Source organism: Eschrichtius robustus, chromosome 5, assembly GCF_028021215.1.
Source record: "Eschrichtius robustus isolate mEscRob2 chromosome 5, mEscRob2.pri, whole genome shotgun sequence".
NCBI lineage: Eukaryota > Metazoa > Chordata > Mammalia > Artiodactyla > Eschrichtiidae > Eschrichtius > Eschrichtius robustus.
The window spans coordinates 111,144,409-111,155,614 of NC_090828.1; positions in this window are offsets into that span (position 1 = coordinate 111,144,409).

Sequence of the window (11,206 nt, forward strand, 5' to 3'; positions counted from 1 at the left end):
TCTCTGTGGAAATATGTTCATTTGTGTCAGTGATTAGATAACGCCTCTAAGGGATATCATAGGATATAGGTCTTTTGCTTTCCGACTTACCTCATGTTTTGTGATTATCTCCAGGCTCATCTCTGGTGCCTCAAAGAGCAGTGTTTCATTGTTTTCCATGGCTAATATTCCATTGTGTACATGGACTCCTTCTTCTTTATCCATTCACCTGTTGATGGACATTTTGGTTGCTTCCCATCTTGGCTATTTTGAATAAGGCTGCAGTGCAGCTTTTGCAGCCTGTGTCTTTTCGATCCTGGTCTTCTCAGGTGAGAGGCCCAGTGGTGTGCCTGCTGGATTGAATGGTACCTCAGTTTTCACTTTTCAACGCAGTTCCTTTCGGTAGTCATTATTGGCTGTTAACCACTTTCCTTCCCACCAGCACCTAGAGGTTACACAGTTCTCTACAACCCCGTCAGCATTTATTGTTGGTAGACTTTTTGCTGACGGTCAGTCGACAGGTGTGAGTTGAAACCTTTTGGTTGATTAGATTGCATGAGTCTAATAATTCCTGAGGTTGAGCTTTTACCCATTTTCCTGTTTTTTTGTTTAAAGAGAGTGAGGAATACTTACCTCTGCATACTATCTTCTTGAAACATTCGCCTGTTTTGAATTTCTTTTGTCCATTCCCCACCTGAACACAATTTTTGACGGCAGGTGTCCTTTACAGCCCTGAGCCCTTGTGAATTTTAAGTGACCAGTAGCTGTGGGTTTAAAGCTGCTCTTGCGGGAAACGGCCACAAGGGGGCAGCATTTCTCCTTTACCAAATCTGGTCACTAGGGCAACAGAGCCTTAATGGAAGTCGTGTTCTAGGTTGTAAAGTACAATGGAATGTGCCGGGAAAAAGCCCTTTAAGTGTATGTGTCATTCCTTCTTGTTTGTATTTTTAACAAAATTTTTATTCTTTATCACAGCAAATTCGATTACAATGGTTTGTTTGGTCTAGGTGTGCAAGACGTGGTTCCTTCACACATATACATATATCTATTCTTCTTTGGAATCTCTTCCCGTGTAGGTTATGACACAATGTTGAGTAGTCTTCTCTTGGTATTCTGTAGGTCTTTGGTGATTATATATTTCACGTGTGTTTGTATATCTCTGTTCACCTCAATATGGTAATGTACCCAATCCTCACACGTTTCCATTTGGTGAACCTTAAGTTTTTGTACTGAATCTGTGATTGCCTTTCTCTGTGGAAGTATCTTCGTTTGTATCAATTTTTAGGTAACACCTCTATGTGGTATGATAGGATATGTGTCTTTCGCTTTCTCACTTACTCCAAGTTGCGTGATTACTTCTAGAGTCATCTATGGTGCTGCAAATGGCATTGTTTCATTTTATCGCTAGCTCATAATCCATCTGTACATGTAGCAGATCTTCTTTGTCCACCCATCTGTCGGTGGACTTTTTGGTGACTTCCATATCTTGGCTATGGTAATACTGTGCAATGCAGATTTGCCTGCCTCTTTCTTTCCAATTCTGTCTTCTTAGGTTATAGGTCCAGGAATAAGCCTCTGGATCGTACGGTAGCTCAATGTTTACCTTTTAACGGCACCTCCACTCTGCTCTCATGAGTGGCTCTCTCCAGGTTACATCCCACTTAAAGTGGAGGGTTTGCATTTCTCCACAGCACCTTCAGCATTTATTCTTTGTGGTTTTTTACTGATGGTTATTCTGACTGGTGTGAGCTGATACGTCTTTGTGGCTGAATTTGCATGTGTCTCATGATCCATTAAAACTGAGCTTTAAGGCAGGTCCTTTTCATTTTTCAGGCTGTGAGTACAGCTTAGTTCTTCAAAGTGTTTTCTTAAAGTATGTATGTCATAATTTTAAAATTTTTTCGCCATTACCTCCCTGAAGACATTTTGCGGTGACCATTAGCACAGGCTTAAACCTGCGTTTGCAGGTAACGGCCAGAGGGTGGCAGTCTTTCTACGTTCCACATGCTGGTACTAGGGCAACAGGCCTTCCGGCCAGTGGTGTTCCTCGGTTATAAATTAGAGTGGATTGTGCCTGAAGAAACCCACAAATGCTGATGTCTCCTTACTTATGTTTGTCTTTTAAATTTACCTTATATTTATTATTGGAGCAATATTACATTGTGTACATGGAAGAGTTCTTCTTGGTGCGTTCCTCTGTTGATGGACATTTTCATTGCTTCCAAATGTTGGCTATGGTCAATATGGCTGGAGTGCAGGATTGCCAGCCTGTGACGTTTTGATTCTCATTTTCTCAGGGGATAGGCCCAGCAGTGGGTATGACTGATTGACGGGTAGCTCAGTGTTTACCTTTTCAAGGCACTTCCATTGTGTTTTCACTAGTGGCTCTTACCACGTCCCCCTTAGGGCCGAGTGTACGCATTCCTCCACAGTCCCTTCAGCATTTATTTTTTGAAACATTTTTGCTGATGGCCATTCTGACTGCTGTGAGCTGATAGGGTTTTGTAATTTGGGTTTGCATGTCTTTAAAAATTCCTAAAATATATCATTTTCCCACACCTTTTCTTTCCTCTTTAAAGGAAAAGCTGTGAGTACCACATAGCTCTTGAAATTGTCTTCTTGGAAGGTTGCCCTCTTTTGAAATTTTTGCTCCATTTTTGATCCCAGGATTTATTTGGAGGGCAGGTGTCATTTACAGAATGGCAAGTTGGTGAATATTTAGTGACCTTTAGCAGTGGGTTGAAAGCTGCTGTTTTGTTAAATGGCCACAAGGAGGCAGCATTTCTCCATTCCCAAATCTGAGTACTAGGGCAGCAGAGCCTTTCTGGAAGTCGTGTTCCTAGGTTGTAAATTAGAATGGAATGTGCCAGGAGAAACCCCCATAAGTTTAGGTCTCATTACTTCTTGTTTTTGTTATTTTTTTTAATCGGGGTAAGGACTAGAATATTGTTTGTCCTAGGGGTACACAATCTGGTTCATTTGTACATTATATATGTCTACTCTACAGATCCTCTTCCCATGTAAAATATTACAGAGTGTTCTGTAGACCTCCCTTGCTATATGGTCGGTCGTTTTGAAATATGTATATAATATGTATTTGGATATGTATAGTAACACTAATCTCATTTATCCATTCCCCCCACCTTTCCTTTTAGATGAGCATAGTTGGTTTTCTAAGTCTGTGAGTGTCTTTCTCTGTGGAAATATGTTCATTTGTGTCAGTGATTAGATAACGCCTCTAAGGGATATCATAGGATATAGGTCTTTTGCTTTCCGACTTACCTCATGTTTTGTGATTATCTCCAGGCTCATCTCTGGTGCCTCAAAGAGCAGTGTTTCATTGTTTTCCATGGCTAATATTCCATTGTGTACATGGACTCCTTCTTCTTTATCCATTCACCTGTTGATGGACATTTTGGTTGCTTCCCATCTTGGCTATTTTGAATAAGGCTGCAGTGCAGCTTTTGCAGCCTGTGTCTTTTCGATCCTGGTCTTCTCAGGTGAGAGGCCCAGTGGTGTGCCTGCTGGATTGAATGGTACCTCAGTTTTCACTTTTCAACGCAGTTCCTTTCGGTAGTCATTATTGGCTGTTAACCACTTTCCTTCCCACCAGCACCTAGAGGTTACACAGTTCTCTACAACCCCGTCAGCATTTATTGTTGGTAGACTTTTTGCTGACGGTCAGTCGACAGGTGTGAGTTGAAACCTTTTGGTTGATTAGATTGCATGAGTCTAATAATTCCTGAGGTTGAGCTTTTACCCATTTTCCTGTTTTTTTGTTTAAAGAGAGTGAGGAATACTTACCTCTGCATACTATCTTCTTGAAACATTCGCCTGTTTTGAATTTCTTTTGTCCATTCCCCACCTGAGCACAATTTTTGATGGCAGGTGTCCTTTACAGCCCTGAGCCCTTGTGAATTTTAAGTGACCAGTAGCTGTGGGTTTAAAGCTGCTCTTGCGGGAAACGGCCACAAGGGGGCAGCATTTCTCCTTTACCAAATCTGGTCACTAGGGCAACAGAGCCTTAATGGAAGTCGTGTTCTAGGTTGTAAAGTACAATGGAATGTGCCGGGAAAAAGCCCTTTAAGTGTATGTGTCATTCCTTCTTGTTTGTATTTTTAACAAAATTTTTATTCTTTATCACAGCAAATTCGATTACAATGGTTTGTTTGGTCTAGGTGTGCAAGACGTGGTTCCTTCACACATATACATATATCTATTCTTCTTTGGAATCTCTTCCCGTGTAGGTTATGATACAATGTTGAGTAGTCTTCTCTTGGTATTCTGTAGGTCTTTGGTGATTATATATTTCACGTGTGTTTGTATATCTCTGTTCACCTCAATATGGTAATGTACCCAATCCTCACACGTTTCCATTTGGTGAACCTTAAGTTTTTGTACTGAATCTGTGATTGCCTTTCTCTGTGGAAGTATCTTCGTTTGTATCAATTTTTAGGTAACACCTCTATGTGGTATGATAGGATATGTGTCTTTCGCTTTCTCACTTACTCCAAGTTGCGTGATTACTTCTAGAGTCATCTATGGTGCTGCAAATGGCATTGCTTCATTTTATCGCTAGCTCATAATCCATCTGTACATGTAGCAGTTCTTCTTTGTCCACCCATCTGTCGGTGGACTTTTTGGTGACTTCCATATCTTGGCTATGGTAATACTGTGCAATGCAGATTTGCCTGCCTCTTTCTTTCCAATTCTGTCTTCTTAGGTTATAGGTCCAGGAATAAGCCTCTGGATCGTACGGTAGCTCAATGTTTACCTTTTAACGGCACCTCCACTCTGCTCTCATGAGTGGCTCTCTCCAGGTTACATCCCACTTAAAGTGGAGGGTTTGCATTTCTCCACAGCACCTTCAGCATTTATTCTTTGTGGTTTTTTACTGATGGTTATTCTGACTGGTGTGAGCTGATACGTCTTTGTGGCTGAATTTGCATGTGTCTCATGATCCATTAAAACTGAGCTTTAAGGCAGGTCCTTTTCATTTTTCAGGCTGTGAGTACAGCTTAGTTCTTCAAAGTGTTTTCTTAAAGTATGTATGTCATAATTTTAAATTTTTTTCGCCATTACCTCCCTGAAGACATTTTGCGGTGACCATTAGCACAGGCTTAAACCTGCGTTTGCAGGTAACGGCCAGAGGGTGGCAGTCTTTCTACGTTCCCCATGCTGGTACTAGGGCAACAGGCCTTCCGGCCAGTGGTGTTCCTCGGTTATAAATTAGAGTGGATTGTGCCTGAAGAAACCCACAAATGCTGATGTCTCCTTACTTATGTTTGTCTTTTAAATTTACCTTATATTTATTATTGGAGCAATATTACATTGTGTACATGGAAGAGTTCTTCTTGGTGCGTTCCTCTGTTGATGGACATTTTCATTGCTTCCAAATGTTGGCTATGGTCAATATGGCTGGAGTGCAGGATTGCCAGCCTGTGACGTTTTGATTCTCATTTTCTCAGGGGATAGGCCCAGCAGTGGGTATGACTGATTGACGGGTAGCTCAGTGTTTACCTTTTCAAGGCACTTCCATTGTGTTTTCATTAGTGGCTCTTACCACGTCCCCCTTAGGGCCGAGTGTACGCATTCCTCCACAGTCCCTTCAGCATTTATTTTTTGAAACATTTTTGCTGATGGCCATTCTGACTGCTGTGAGCTGATAGGTTTTTGTAATTTGGGTTTGCATGTCTTTAAAAATTCCTAAAATATATCATTTTCCCACACCTTTTTCTTTCCTCTTCTTTAAAGGAAAAGCTGTGAGTACCACATAGCTCTTGAAATTGTCTTCTTGGAAGGTTGCCCTCTTTTGAAATTTTTGCTCCATTTTTGATCCCAGGATTTATTTGGAGGGCAGGTGTCATTTACAGAATGGCAAGTTGGTGAATATTTAGTGACCTTTAGCAGTGGGTTGAAAGCTGCTGTTGTGGGAAATGGCCACAAGGAGGCAGCATTTCTCCATTCCCAAATCTGAGTACTAGGGCAGCAGAGCCTTTCTGGAAGTCGTGTTCCTAGGTTGTAAATTAGAATGGAATGTGCCAGGAGAAACCCCCATAAGTTTAGGTCTCATTACTTCTTGTTTTTGTTATTTTTTTTAATCGGGGTAAGGACTAGAATATTGTTTGTCCTAGGGGTACACAATCTGGTTCATTTGTACATTATATATGTCTACTCTACAGATCCTCTTCCCATGTAAAATATTACAGAGTGTTCTGTAGACCTCCCTTGCTATATGGTCGGTCGTTTTGAAATATGTATATAATATGTATTTGGATATGTATAGTAACACTAATCTCATTTATCCATTCCCCCCACCTTTCCTTTTAGATGAGCATAGTTGGTTTTCTAAGTCTGTGAGTGTCTTTCTCTGTGGAAATATGTTCATTTGTGTCAGTGATTAGATAACGCCTCTAAGGGATATCATAGGATATAGGTCTTTTGCTTTCCGACTTACCTCATGTTTTGTGATTATCTCCAGGCTCATCTCTGGTGCCTCAAAGAGCAGTGTTTCATTGTTTTCCATGGCTAATATTCCATTGTGTACATGGACTCCTTCTTCTTTATCCATTCACCTGTTGATGGACATTTTGGTTGCTTCCCATCTTGGCTATTTTGAATAAGGCTGCAGTGCAGCTTTTGCAGCCTGTGTCTTTTCGATCCTGGTCTTCTCAGGTGAGAGGCCCAGTGGTGTGCCTGCTGGATTGAATGGTACCTCAGTTTTCACTTTTCAACGCAGTTCCTTTCGGTAGTCATTATTGGCTGTTAACCACTTTCCATCCCACCAGCACCTAGAGGTTACACAGTTCTCTACAACCCCGTCAGCATTTATTGTTGGTAGACTTTTTGCTGACGGTCAGTCGACAGGTGTGAGTTGAAACCTTTTGGTTGATTAGATTGCATGAGTCTAATAATTCCTGAGGTTGAGCTTTTACCCATTTTCCTGTTTTTTTGTTTAAAGAGAGTGAGGAATACTTACCTCTGCATACTATCTTCTTGAAACATTCGCCTGTTTTGAATTTCTTTTGTCCATTCCCCACCTGAGCACAATTTTTGACGGCAGGTGTCCTTTACAGCCCTGAGCCCTTGTGAATTTTAAGTGACCAGTAGCTGTGGGTTTAAAGCTGCTCTTGCGGGAAACGGCCACAAGGGGGCAGCATTTCTCCTTTACCAAATCTGGTCACTAGGGCAACAGAGCCTTAATGGAAGTCGTGTTCTAGGTTGTAAAGTACAATGGAATGTGCCGGGAAAAAGCCCTTTAAGTGTATGTGTCATTCCTTCTTGTTTGTATTTTTAACAAAATTTTTATTCTTTATCACAGCAAATTCGATTACAATGGTTTGTTTGGTCTAGGTGTGCAAGACGTGGTTCCTTCACACATATACATATATCTATTCTTCTTTGGAATCTCTTCCCATGTAGGTTATGACACAATGTTGAGTAGTCTTCTCTTGGTATTCTGTAGGTCTTTGGTGATTATATATTTCACGTGTGTTTGTATATCTCTGTTCACCTCAATATGGTAATGTACCCAATCCTCACACGTTTCCATTTGGTGAACCTTAAGTTTTTGTACTGAATCTGTGATTGCCTTTCTCTGTGGAAGTATCTTCGTTTGTATCAATTTTTAGGTAACACCTCTATGTGGTATGATAGGATATGTGTCTTTCGTTTTCTCACTTATTCCAAGTTGCGTGATTACTTCTAGAGTCATCTATGGTGCTGCAAATGGCATTGCTTCATTTTATCGCTAGCTCATAATCCATCTGTACATGTAGCAGTTCTTCTTTGTCCACCCATCTGTCGGTGGACTTTTTGGTGACTTCCATATCTTGGCTATGGTAATACTGTGCAATGCAGATTTGCCTGCCTCTTTCTTTCCAATTCTGTCTTCTTAGGTTATAGGTCCAGGAATAAGCCTCTGGATCGTACGGTAGCTCAATGTTTACCTTTTAACGGCACCTCCACTCTGCTCTCATGAGTGGCTCTCTCCAGGTTACATCCCACTTAAAGTGGAGGGTTTGCATTTCTCCACAGCACCTTCAGCATTTATTCTTTGTGGTTTTTTACTGATGGTTATTCTGACTGGTGTGAGCTGATACGTCTTTGTGGCTGAATTTGCATGTGTCTCATGATCCATTAAAACTGAGCTTTAAGGCAGGTCCTTTTCATTTTTCAGGCTGTGAGTACCGCTTAGTTCTTCAAAGTGTTTTCTTAAAGTATGTATGTCATAATTTTAAAATTTTTTGGCCATTACCTCCCTGAAGACATTTTGCGGTGACCATTAGCACAGGCTTAAACCTGCGTTTGCAGGTAACGGCCAGAGGGTGGCGGTCTTTCTACGTTCCCCATGCTGGTACTAGGGCAACAGGCCTTCCGGCCAGTGGTGTTCCTCGGTTATAAATTAGAGTGGAATGTGCCTGAAGAAACCCACAAATGCTGATGTCTCCTTACTTATGTTTGTCTTTTAAATTTACCTTATATTTATTATTGGAGCAATATTACATTGTGTACATGGAAGAGTTCTTCTTGGTGCGTTCCTCTGTTGATGGACATTTTCATTGCTTCCAAATGTTGGCTATGGTCAATATGGCTGGAGTGCAGGATTGCCAGCCTGTGACGTTTTGATTCTCATTTTCTCAGGGGATAGGCCCAGCAGTGTGTATGACTGATTGACGGGTAGCTCAGTGTTTACCTTTTCAAGGCACTTCCATTGTGTTTTCATTAGTGGCTCTTACCACGTCCCCCTTAGGGCCGAGTGTACGCATTCCTCCACAGTCCCTTCAGCATTTATTTTTTGAAACATTTTTGCTGATGGCCATTCTGACTGCTGTGAGCTGATAGGTTTTTGTAATTTGGGTTTGCATGTCTTTAAAAATTCCTAAAATATATCATTTTCCCACACCTTTTTCTTTCCTCTTCTTTAAAGGAAAAGCTGTGAGTACCACATAGCTCTTGAAATTGTCTTCTTGGAAGGTTGCCCTCTTTTGAAATTTTTGCTCCATTTTTGATCCCAGGATTTATTTGGAGGGCAGGTGTCATTTACAGAATGGCAAGTTGGTGAATATTTAGTGACCTTTAGCAGTGGGTTGAAAGCTGCTGTTGTGGGAAATGGCCACAAGGAGGCAGCATTTCTCCATTCCCAAATCTGAGTACTAGGGCAGCAGAGCCTTTCTGGAAGTCGTGTTCCTAGGTTGTAAATTAGAATGGAATGTGCCAGGAGAAACCCCCATAAGTTTAGGTCTCATTACTTCTTGTTTTTGTTATTTTTTTTAATCGGGGTAAGGACTAGAATATTGTTTGTCCTAGGGGTACACAATCTGGTTCATTTGTACATTATATATGTCTACTCTACAGATCCTCTTCCCATGTAAAATATTACAGAGTGTTCTGTAGACCTCCCTTGCTATATGGTCGGTCGTTTTGAAATATGTATATAATATGTATTTGGATATGTATAGTAACACTAATCTCATTTATCCATTCCCCCCACCTTTCCTTTTAGATGAGCATAGTTGGTTTTCTAAGTCTGTGAGTGTCTTTCTCTGTGGAAATATGTTCATTTGTGTCAGTGATTAGATAACGCCTCTAAGGGATATCATAGGATATAGGTCTTTTGCTTTCCGACTTACCTCATGTTTTGTGATTATCTCCAGGCTCATCTCTGGTGCCTCAAAGAGCAGTGTTTCATTGTTTTCCATGGCTAATATTCCATTGTGTACATGGACTCCTTCTTCTTTATCCATTCACCTGTTGATGGACATTTTGGTTGCTTCGCATCTTGGCTATTTTGAATAAGGCTGCAGTGCAGCATTTGCAGCCTGTGTCTTTTCGATCCTGGTCTTCTCAGGTGAGAGGCCCAGTGGTGTGCCTGCTGGATTGAATGGTACCTCAGTTTTCACTTTTCAACGCAGTTCCTTTCGGTGGTCATTATTGGCTGTTAACCACTTTCCATCCCACCAGCACCTAGAGGTTACACAGTTCTCTACAACCCCGTCAGCATTTATTGTTGGTAGACTTTTTGCTGACGGTCAGTCGACAGGTGTGAGTTGGAACCTTTTGGTTGATTAGATTGCATGAGTCTAATAATTCCTGAGGTTGAGCTTTTACCCATTTTCCTGTTTTTTTGTTTAAAGAGAGTGAGGAATACTTACCTCTGCATACTATCTTCTTGAAACATTCGCCTGTTTTGAATTTCTTTTGTCCATTCCCCACCTGAGCACAATTTTTGACGGCAGGTGTCCTTTACAGCCCTGAGCCCTTGTGAATTTTAAGTGACCAGTAGCTGTGGGTTTAAAGCTGCTCTTACGGGAAACGGCCACAAGGGGGCAGCATTTCTCCTTTACCAAATCTGGTCACTAGGGCAACAGAGCCTTAATGGAAGTCGTGTTCTAGGTTGTAAATTACAATGGAATGTGCCGGGAAAAAGCCCTTTAAGTGTATGTGTCATTCCTTCTTGTTTGTATTTTTAACAAAATTTTTATTCTTTATCACAGCAAATTCGATTACAATGGTTTGTTTGGTCTAGGTGTGCAAGACGTGGTTCCTTCACACATATACATATATCTATTCTTCTTTGGAATCTTTTCCCGTGTAGGTTATGACACAATGTTGAGTAGTCTTCTCTTGGTATTCTGTAGGTCTTTGGTGATTATATATTTCACGTGTGTTTGTATATCTCTGTTCACCTCAATATGGTAATGTACCCAATCCTCACACGTTTCCATTTGGTGAACCTTAAGTTTTTGTACTGAATCTGTGATTGCCTTTCTCTGTGGAAGTATCTTCGTTTGTATCAATTTTTAGGTAACACCTCTATGTGGTATGATAGGATATGGGTCTTTCGTTTTCTCACTTACTCCAAGTTGCGTGATTACTTCTAGAGTCATCTATGGTGCTGCAAATGGCATTGCTTCATTTTATCGCTAGCTCATAATCCATCTGTACATGTAGCAGTTCTTCTTTGTCCACCCATCTGTCGGTGGACTTTTTGGTGACTTCCATATCTTGGCTATGGTAATACTGTGCAATGCAGATTTGCCTGCCTCTTTCTTTCCAGTTCTGTCTTCTTAGGTTATAGGTCCAGGAATAAGCCTCTGGATCGTACGGTAGCTCAATGTTTACCTTTTAACGGCACCTCCACTCTGCTCTCATGAGTGGCTCTCTCCAGGTTACATCCCACTTAAAGTGGAGGGTTTGCATTTCTCCACAGCACCTTCAGCATTTA